Here is a 10,633-nt window from a genome sequence, read left to right as displayed (position 1 = left end):
TTCTTCTTTCTGTCTCTGTCTAAAATTCTCCACTTGCGGTAATGAAGAAAGTAACGAAGGTTCCGGAACAAATTCTTGCGAGGAGAGAAAATCCACAAAATCCCAATTCACCTCTTCTGAAAGTAAGTCCGGGTTCCCTTGGGCAGTCTCCCCTGCTGGTGCACCCCACTGGATCGTTTTCTGAGTTTCCGTCATGTTGAATCACTGTCGCATAGATTGACTGCACACAAGCGCTAGCGAATCTATATTGACTACGTGACGTCACAGACTGCTCTCTTCGGATTGGATGCGAGCTGACTGAATTCTGTAACGCGTGTTAGGATTGGTAAATGAACTCAATCCGTTTCAATCCTTCCTCCGCCTATAAATAAGCGCCGTTCACTGCATTGATTCACCTGTTCTCGTCGCTTCAAGATGTGGACCACAGTTGAGTCATCCACCCTTGTGTCTTCCATGATGTTCCGGACGGACATGCTCATGTATGTCCGAGCCAAGTGGACCGTTGTCCACAGGACAAACACCAGCCTGTGGATACGTAGGATCTACGTCGAAAGACAAGGATGCCTGAAAAGAGTGCTGATGTACGGACCAACAGTAAGACGCAGCCTAAGGACAAGAAGAAGACCAATGCGGTGCCATTTATGTTAATGAATACATTAACATAAAACCCAAAGGCCCTTTTCAGGGCCAGCCATATATCTCGAAAAGAGATAGTCTTTGAATTGCCTAAATTTAAATTTAAATTTTAAAAAAAATTTTTTTTAAATTTTTTTAAAAAAAAAAATCCCATGTTAAATTCCCCTTGTCCGTAGAGTGACCCACGATTTATTCCCATGTTAAATTCCCCTTGTCCGTAAAGTGACCCACGATTTATTCCCATGTTAAATCCCCTTGTCCGTAAAGTGCCCCACGATTTTTCTCCATGTTAATTTTCCCTTGTCCGTAAAGTGCCCCAAGGGTGTTTTTAATGCTAATTCCCATTGTCCGTAAAGTGCCCCCATTCACTACTGTTAGGACTTGTCGACCTGGTGTCAGGATATTGTGATTGGGTGGGACATCATGTTACATGTCTGCGGTATGATGCCCCAGTGCAAGACATTACCAGGCCTAGCCCTGGCGAAAAGAGAACAAGGCAACCACCTTGGGCTCCGTGCTTTCAGGAAAACAACTCCGCAATGCAAGTTATTTGCTTGGGGGCCCCGCTCATCGATTGCTGCTTTGGGCCCCGCATGCTGCCTTGGGCCCCGCACATCCTAGGGCCGGCCCTGGACATCACTATAAACTGAGACACTGAAGACATCGGTACGATATGACTGAAAAAAATGTAAAAGTACGTTCACACACACGAACACACACACACACACACACAAACGTTTGTTTTTAGTGTTTGCCTTTTGTATAGAAAAAGACAGTCGAAAACGCTTAGGCAAGTTAGAAACTAGTTTTGCAATGTTGTCAGTTTATTGTGTGTGTGTGTGTGTGTATATATATATATATATATATATATATATATATATATATATATATATATATATATATATATATATATAGTGGGTGGGTGTGTGAGCGTGTTAATGCGAGTAGACATACTAATTAATGTCGTAAAATTATATATCTATTTATCGATAAAGATATGAATCGATTAATTATATGTAATTATTTATCAGCTCAAAGAAACTTTCAGTACGTTTATCTAAGACACACGTGATTACTGTGCCGTATTCTTTTGATATCATATGCTGAAGTTGAATCACTCGGCACATAATATTGCATATTCATTCTGCTATATTTTTCCTTGACACCGCTAATGTAGACAAAACATATCTACAAGAGAACCAGGATTACCGATTAAGCCCTGTCCAACGATCTAAGCTTAAATCTAGGTTTAAATAACAAGGTATCGCAGCACACCTTGAATGCGGCGTTTATAGGACAACTCTCGACGGTGGTCTGGTAATATATGTTTGCCTTCTGATAACTTTAAACATAGGGACGTGTCAAGTCTTCAATTATACACCGGCATTGCACGAATAGATATATATCGGGGACTTGAGCATATAAAGCTCTTTAATTTATGAATTGCAAGATATAGGACAAGAAATGACAGAGTAGGTAACGAATGATGGTTAGATGGAAGTTATAAACATAATGGTGTTGTAATTTATGCGTTACACAACTGTATACTAGTATAGCTTAACAAAATACATTTGACAACAATTTGTGTTTGATGAAACGTTACACTGACTAAAACGCACTACAAATTTCTGCTCCACTGAATCTTAATTTCATGCCAGAACAAATGCGAGTTTCAGTACTTCCTACAAACTCAACGTCTAATTTGTATCTAATTGCTTTTATACGAAATGATAAACATTTGTTACAGGTCCTTGACTAAAATTGACATCCTGTTTCTAAATCTTTTGATTAACTCTGGCCTTTTTTCTCTGTTGAAGTAACGAACACACATGACAATAATTTGCAAGAGAAACATGCCTGTATTCAGGCTACCGTGATATTTTAAGTTAGTGGGATGGTTAACACGATTTATCATGCTTTTACATAATTTTGTTATATTTTATTTCATTACAGAGAAGACTTGGTCCTCACAGATACACATACGCACCCCGATTGTATTTCATTACAGAGACTATTTGGTCTTCACAAATACACACACGCACACTGATATTTTTTCATTGCAGAGAATACTTGGTCCTCACAAATACATATACGCACACCGATTTTATATCATTACAGAAAATACTTGGTCTTCACAAATACACGTACGCACACCGATTTTATTTCACTTGGTCCTCACAAATACACGTACGCATACCGATGTTATTTCATTACAGAGAATACTTGGTCCTCACAAATACACATAAGCACGCCTATATTATTTCGTTACAGAGAATACTTGGTCCTTACAAATACACGTACGCACACCGATTTTATTTCATATGGTCCTCACAAATACACGTACGCATACCGATTTTATTTCATTACAGAAAATACTTGGTCCTCACAAATACACGTAGGCACACCGATTTTATTTCATTACAGAGATCACTTGGTCCTAACAGATACACGTAGACACACCGATTTTATATCATTAAGAATACTTGGTCCTCACAAATACACGTAGGCACACCGTTTTTATTTCATTACAGATAATACTTGGTCCTCACAAAAACACATACGCACACCGATTTTATTTCATTACAGAGAATACTTGGTCCTCACAAATACACGTAGGCACACCGATTTTATTTCATTACAGAGAATACTTGGTCCTCACAAATACACGTAGGCACACCGTTTTTATTTCATTACAGAGAATACTTGGTCCTCACAAAAACACATACGCACACCGATTTTATTTCATTACAGAGAATACTTGGTCCTCACAAATACACGTACGCACACCGATTTTATTTTTCAAAAACTCTTTATTCAGAATAAATTTCAGTTACATTTTTCAAACATGTTTAATCTTATCTAACAGGTTCATATTTCACCTGTATTAGACTTTACATGTACTCTATTTTTTCCATTCAGATATGTCTCTTTGGTTTTGCAGAAGATTATTTCATTAACATTTTCTCGTGCATTGTTAAAACTTACCAGCTATATTAATCACCCACGTATCAATGGTCCTGGTCTGAAAAGCGTCCTTAGTAACGGGGCGATCGGTGCGCGCGAGCGGTTAACTAGGTATTGTGGAGATCTACAGTTTGATACTCTTCACGGCAAACTCTACTGGACTTGGGGGGAATAGGGAGCTATCTCCGGACTTTCAATTCATTTACGGAATTTTAGGTAAGTTTCTTTTACCATTCACACGTTTTCTAATAATATATTAGAAGTGTAAAAGAGATTTCTGATTATCAATGCTTTGGGTGATCGGCGCGACTTCACAATGTTAATGGGATAATGACTATGGTGTCAGCTATCTGTACTGTATAATCAGTCCTATTAGAAAATTATCGGGAGCTGTTTGAACAGCAAATACTGGCAAAGGAGTAGACGGTATTTTAAATTGTGAAAGAATGTTAAATTTGTATTCCTAATTGTCGACAATATTTATATTATCACTTTTCTATTTGTAGACTAATATGGATATTTTTCTGAATTTAAATCCAAAAGACTGGTTCTGTAATAATGTTATTTAACCTGTCTTCTTATTATTTTAAAAGAATTACAACTTATTCAAATCCTTTGCCAAATCGTACAGATAATTTTATGTTTTAACGTAAATTTGAGGAATTTGCCTTCAGCTGAACAATTTTTGAATATATCAAATTGTAAATGGCTAGAACAGGTCGGATAGTGAGTGTAAATGTAACAGAATTAAATCCGAATGCATGCAAGTTGACTTTAGACCCAATCAATCTGATCCAAATGAACCCCTCTGTCGATTTTTTTTTCTCAAAACAGAAACACAATTAAAGCGTTCCCCCTTCCCCCCACCCCCGTTTTTTTTTTTTTGGAATGTACTAGACTGATCACTATTACATATTACTATGTAACACAGAGAGAGAGAGAGAGAGAGAGAGAGAGAGAGGGAGAGGGAGAGAGAGAGAGAGAGAGAGATTCTAAGCAATGAATGTGCTTAACAACTAGGCGAGATAATCGTGCTTTTGATACGGTGACTTTAAAAACATCTGGAACGATGTCAACCAGATAAAGACAGATTGTATTAAATAAATACAGACTTAACTTTTGTTTTATCTAACGTGTATAATGAAGTCGTGTTTATAAATTAATACGTTTCAAAGATAACGTTGCCATGGATATGACATACAAGAGCTATGCATATGTCGGTTTAATTATAGCAATGACCTCTATGCTGTGTAGGAACTTATATTATCCCACTCTCCTAAATTCTTAGGAACCCCATAAATTTAATTAATTTGCTAAATTCAGATATGTCAATCTTTTGGGTAAAAAAGTCGATAAGTTCTCAGTCTTAGTCTTTTGAGATCGGGAAAAAGTTATATTTATTGTTTGTTCCTTACAGTGTCCTGTCAAATCTAACCGTACGAAGTAAGGTTTTCAATGCAGTGCTTTTCTTCAGTAATATCATGATTCGTTACACATATTGACTGACCGCAAATAAGTTATATTTGAGTTCATGTGTTGAAGATTTAACGTCTGACTCTATTATTAGTTGTTCTTTGTGCTTGTTTTGCATTCATTTTTTAAAACTCATGTAAGATTTTAAAAGTAGAATTAAATTGATGTAATCGATCAAATTATGTATGCTGCCTTTTGAACAACAGTTTAAATTAGTTATTTGTGACAGAACGGAGTTAATCAGAAACCAGAACTTTAATAGTTCTGTCTTTAATATATAAAAAGAAAAAACTGTCTTGTGACGTTATCAAGTTCTCAGTTAGGGTCGTATTTCTTGAATCTGACGGTATACACAAAGAGCCTGGTGTCAATTACATTCATATCGAATCTAAACATAACCTTGTGTTATTTTAGATATATGTGTAGATGCATTAGGTGTGAAAAACGATAACATCTCCGACATTTATTGTGTGTCAGAATGTTTTGAATTATATCAGCATCATCTGCTCCTGTTCATTAATCTTGTTTACAAACATGTTATGTCACTAAACACATGTGACTAAACCAGTTTACCTTTGGGTCTCCTCTTACCTTAACGCAGTTTTCTGTTTAGCAATGTTTTTTTGTTTTTTTGTTTTTTGTTTTTGTTTGTTTTGTTGTTTGTTTTTGTTTGTTTGTTTTGGGGTGGGGGTTGTTTGTTTGTTTTTGTCAATCCAACAACCCAATCGTTTCCCTAATTTGACAGAAAAAATGGCCTGCTTATAAAATCTGATAAAAGTATTCTGTACTTTTGGCTGCCTTGTAACATCAGTATTGAGGGTAATGAAATGATGAACAAACCAGTCAAAAGTGTCTTCAGTCAGTCATTCCTGAATGGAAAATTCCATGTATTTACTTTAAATATTATGTAACTCATCATATTCTATATACATAGCAAAGCATGCCGAAAGAAAACTCCGAAAACAAGCTAAGGAAACTTTCCTCATAGGAGACTGGTATCCCGCATATAAGAAATATATATGCACATATGGAGCTGGCATTAATGTATCGTCGTATGCCACTCTTCCCATACATACGGACCGCCACCCAAAACTGTCGCTAGTACACCGTGGGAGCATCGTGTGATTTACATGCGTAATGGAAGCTTGTGGGACATTCAGACCTGATATCAGTCACATCTGTCACAATAGAGCGTGTACAAATTTAAATCGTCATGACTTGAACATTCTTCAATCAATGTTCGTGATATTTTCAGTATGCAAAAATTTTTATTAAAAAAAGACACCCATTCACATTGGGTGATTGTCACATAAACTTTGATTTTATACGATGTGCTGTGATAGTAAGATCGTGGTAATCTGCATTCTGATTGACAGTCATGTGTCTAGCTCATACACAAACCTGACCCATGTATATACCCTGATGGGTAAATCTCGACCAGAACGGCATACCATATATTGACACAAACCTAACTCACGTATGCACCCTGATGGGTAAATCTCGACCAGAATGACATACCATGCCTTGACACAAACCTAACTCACGTATACATCCTGATGGGTGAATCTCGACAAGAATGCCAGACCATACCTTGACAGTGTCTACAGAGATTTGAACACATTTTTGTCGAGCGTATCGACTTCTACCATGGGATTAATAAGCAGCGATCCATACAGTACAGAGAAAAACAGAGAGAGAGAGAGAGAGAGAGAGAGAGAGAGAGAGAGAGGGTGGATTTGAATCGTAAAGTTAGACAGGTTTTCATCACTAATTCGAGACATGGAGAAATTTTTTTAGAAAACCCAGTTCCGCTTGGGCTATCCGCAGAGGAACTAGAGAGACAGTTTTTGCTATATAATTAATGTCGAATATCTAGATGGAAGCACGACAATCGCAATTTACATGTCTGCGAAACCAAAATCAAAATCAGAAGCTTTTAACATTTGTTAAAAACAATTTATGTTGGTCATTCCAGAGCCGTATCAATCAGTCAGATGTGGCCAGATGTAAAAAATGGTTTTCACTAAGACATGTAGCTCTATATTGATTTATTACCTGCAACTCTTGGAATGAATAAACGGCTCTCACACCTTAAATGTTTTTTTTACATGCACAGCAATTTTGCCTTATTCAAGACAAAATAATTTGCTTAGTGACGAAAAACATTAACCTGGAACTTGACCAAAGCAGTTTTACATATCAAACGTTTTTAGTTAATTGTCACCGCTCCATTAAGTCAAAGCTCAACGTTAAACACTCTTTAACACTTACAGTGCGAGCGTAGCTAAAAATCAATTCTCGATCAATGTTAGACAAAATATTAATTGCTTGTGTGAATTAATCAGTTTTGAGAAAGACGTAAATGCAACAGTTTTGCACTCACCCTTTATCGTCTCATATATATATATATATATATATATATATATATATATATATATATATATATATATATATATATATATATATATATATATATATATATATATATACCTTCCTACGCACCTACCTATCTATCTATGTTTGTCTCGATTGGTCAGGGTCCGTTTGGCCATGTCCTTGTTTTATAATTTATATAAATATCCTTCGAAAGACAGAGCAACGGATACATTCACACATGTACAAAGACGTGCACAGGCAAACAGTCAGACATTGATGCATGTATTGATAGATACATGGATGTATACGTTAATTTTATAATATTTTCAAACTGTTTGACTTCTTCAGTCATATTAATTACTCGTGAACACTGACGAAATTAAAATGTCCTAATTGTAATATCCTAATATTATTTAGCTTTTGTGATCGTGTTCTTGCTATAGGGTTGTAATGGTCCAGAGAACGGGGCAACTACTGTATGAATAGGCGGTCATAAAGAGAACGTTTGTAGGCCAATAATTTTGTCCCCATAAGTAAATATATAAATCGCGTTATCCCAGTATACAGCAGTATTGAAAACCAATATGGACACATTTTTGATGCAGGAAAAGCTGATATAAGTGAGGGTTGTTGAACTATTAGGTGCCGACAAACGGCTGGTTTTGACACCAAAAAAAAAAAGGGTGTGGAGAACAAAGAAATGCTACTGCCTTTTGTCAATGGTCAGGATATGCATGGTAACCCAATGGGAAGATCTCTGACACTTTAAACAAATATATAACTAGACCGTATGTGGACTGATAGACATACATAATACATATTACAGAAGGTGAAGAATTAGTTCAAAAGAGAAAGTGTCAGTACAACTGAAATGGTGTGGAACATGTATACGTTTTAAAATCTCACCTAACTAACGGTATTTCAAATTCACGTTTCCTATGGGTTTTTTGTCGCAAATACCTCAAAATCATGATCATTACAGAATTAGGTAGTCGTACAAGATAAAGAAATTAAAGATAAAGACGATAAAATTTGTTATAAGCTGTATAAAAAGAAATACACAGACTTAAATATAAAAACCTGAAAATATATGGTCAAAATTGTTACATAAACCTGTTTCTTCTTTCTTTTAATAAAATGACTCATTTAAAAACAGAATATCCTATCGTAGTTTATCATAGTCGATCACACATCACACTTTATAGTCAGGGCACACAATTTATCATCTTAACCTGACATATACAAAGCAACAGCCAAGAATCACTTAAAATTTCATGTTTACCGAGGTATTTTGTACCTATCTATTGCCTATCAAGATTTCAACACAAACTTCTAATAGTATCTGATAACATGAGAACCGTACAATGCGTTTGGCCTTGTTCCTAAGTTTACCGGTTCAAACTAAGATATTTCTTAGATTTATATATAGGGTCAACCACAATATGAACCCCAGGATACAACTGGAATATTTATTTTAGAGCTACCGTTGCCGTTTAATTTGCGGAATGGTCAATATTTTGCCGGGGAGGGAGTGGCAGTGTAATTTAGACACAGGTACGTCTCCAACCCATATTTTTTTTAATTATTGTGATTTTCTAAGGCATTGGATTTAAATAAATTTAGGGAAAACATTTTTTTAATTACATGGGTAATAACAATCGAATGTAAAGTATTGAATGCAATATTTCAACTACTTAAACACTAGCATTAATCAGTGTGTCGAACACAGATGTTAGACCTAAATTATACATGATCAGGAACTCCGTCAACACGCATGCACTGAGGATACATGCTATCTCTTTTTAAAATTCTTTTTTTTCTGAAAACAATAGAAGTTTGACAGAAAATCTGTTATGTTCTCTCCCGACAAAACAGATATAAAATGAATTTTGGACAAAATTATAGGAAATTATATAGTAATAAACATATATACGAATTTTATAGGTATTTATATAAAAGTATATGGACGGTTGAAAACATTAAATACATTATTATTATTCGTCGATCCTTATTGGTACAATCATAAGGTATTATATGTTTCTTCAGTAGGGTTGGGAAGAAGACGAGTCCTGTACAGTACGATTTGCAATTACATTTATGGAACGCCAGAGCTGTCTTAAGAAATCATATAAGGACGAAAGCACCGCATATAAAGAAGTTTGCATATCATATAAGTACAAAAGCACATCATATAAAGAGGTTTCCACGTCATATGATAAAAATTGTCATGTTAAGACAGCTCTGGTGTTCCATATACATTGCCCAAACTCTCACTGCCGTCAACATTTCTTTCTCCCTTTTTATCAATTTGACAGGTTTGCTTCTTAGCTAGAACAAACTGATTCTGGTGAAAATTTACTACTACTACTACTACAATAATAATAATAATAATAATAATAATAATAATAATAAATGTCTATGTGATTGTGATAACGACCACCCACTGACTAAAAATGCCAAACAGCCCCCTGAGTAGTTAAATAAATGCTTTCTCAAAACTCTCTGCAATCGGCATAACTTCTGATGTAAGTTTCCTTTAAATAAATATCTCTTTCTTGTGCCAATCAATCTGCGTTTTCAGGCACCATGTAATTGCCGTCAGCAATGATCCATTTTCATCAGTGTAATTCTTTTGAGAAACACACGCCTAACCACATGAATAATGTAAAATTTATCACCTTGCGAGTGACCCTTTGTTTTCATTACATTCATCGCACAAGTCCCATTCAAAAGCTGTCAAGTTTAAAATTGTGCATAATGTCGGGACTCCCATGTGTTGCATGATTGTGCACATGTATTACCGTGTCAATATTGGAGCCTAAAGAATCTAAAATCAACGATCTCGATGTTGCACAATCAAATTATTAGTCTGAAATAATTATTTAAATGTAGCGTTTCTTAAAGGTGCGTAAGCATAACGTCTCAAAATGCATATTCACAGCATGCACATATACACCCGTTTTTAGTTGCAAATTTACATCTGACCCCGATGATACTGACATGACTTCCTCTTTCTTGATATAGTCAGTACAAACAAATCTTTTCGCACCTATTTTCGGAAGAAAACTGCACACAGCTTGAATATTTACTCAGAAAACATCTGGAGGAAATTCTGATTTGAAAATAAAGATCCGGTATTTCACAACCTGAGGTAGGTGCAAATGTTATATATCCGACACACTTT

The 10,633-nt window shown here is 35.6% G+C and overlaps 1 protein-coding gene across 2 annotated transcripts in view; it reads left to right on the top strand.

The window, feature by feature from the left end:
- The first annotated feature begins 3,682 nt into the window (after positions 1-3,682).
- LOC149803208 (protein TBATA-like) overlaps positions 3,683-10,633 on the top strand; it is a 58,347-nt gene continuing 51,396 nt past the window's right edge. The window contains exon 1 of one of the 2 annotated variants that reach the window (XM_089952832.1): positions 3,683-3,816. The gene's annotated coding sequence lies outside the window, so the exon portion shown is untranslated. Of the gene's footprint in view, positions 3,817-8,915; positions 9,004-10,633 lie in introns of those variants that run through there. The other variant, XM_089952833.1, reaches the window with a different exon arrangement.

The sequence above is a fragment of the Sinohyriopsis cumingii genome, chromosome 3 (assembly GCF_028554795.1).
Source record: "Sinohyriopsis cumingii isolate HCF-2022 chromosome 3, ASM2855479v2, whole genome shotgun sequence".
Classification (NCBI taxonomy): Eukaryota; Metazoa; Mollusca; class Bivalvia; order Unionida; family Unionidae; genus Sinohyriopsis; species Sinohyriopsis cumingii.
This window is presented reverse-complemented; position numbering and strand designations above follow the sequence as displayed.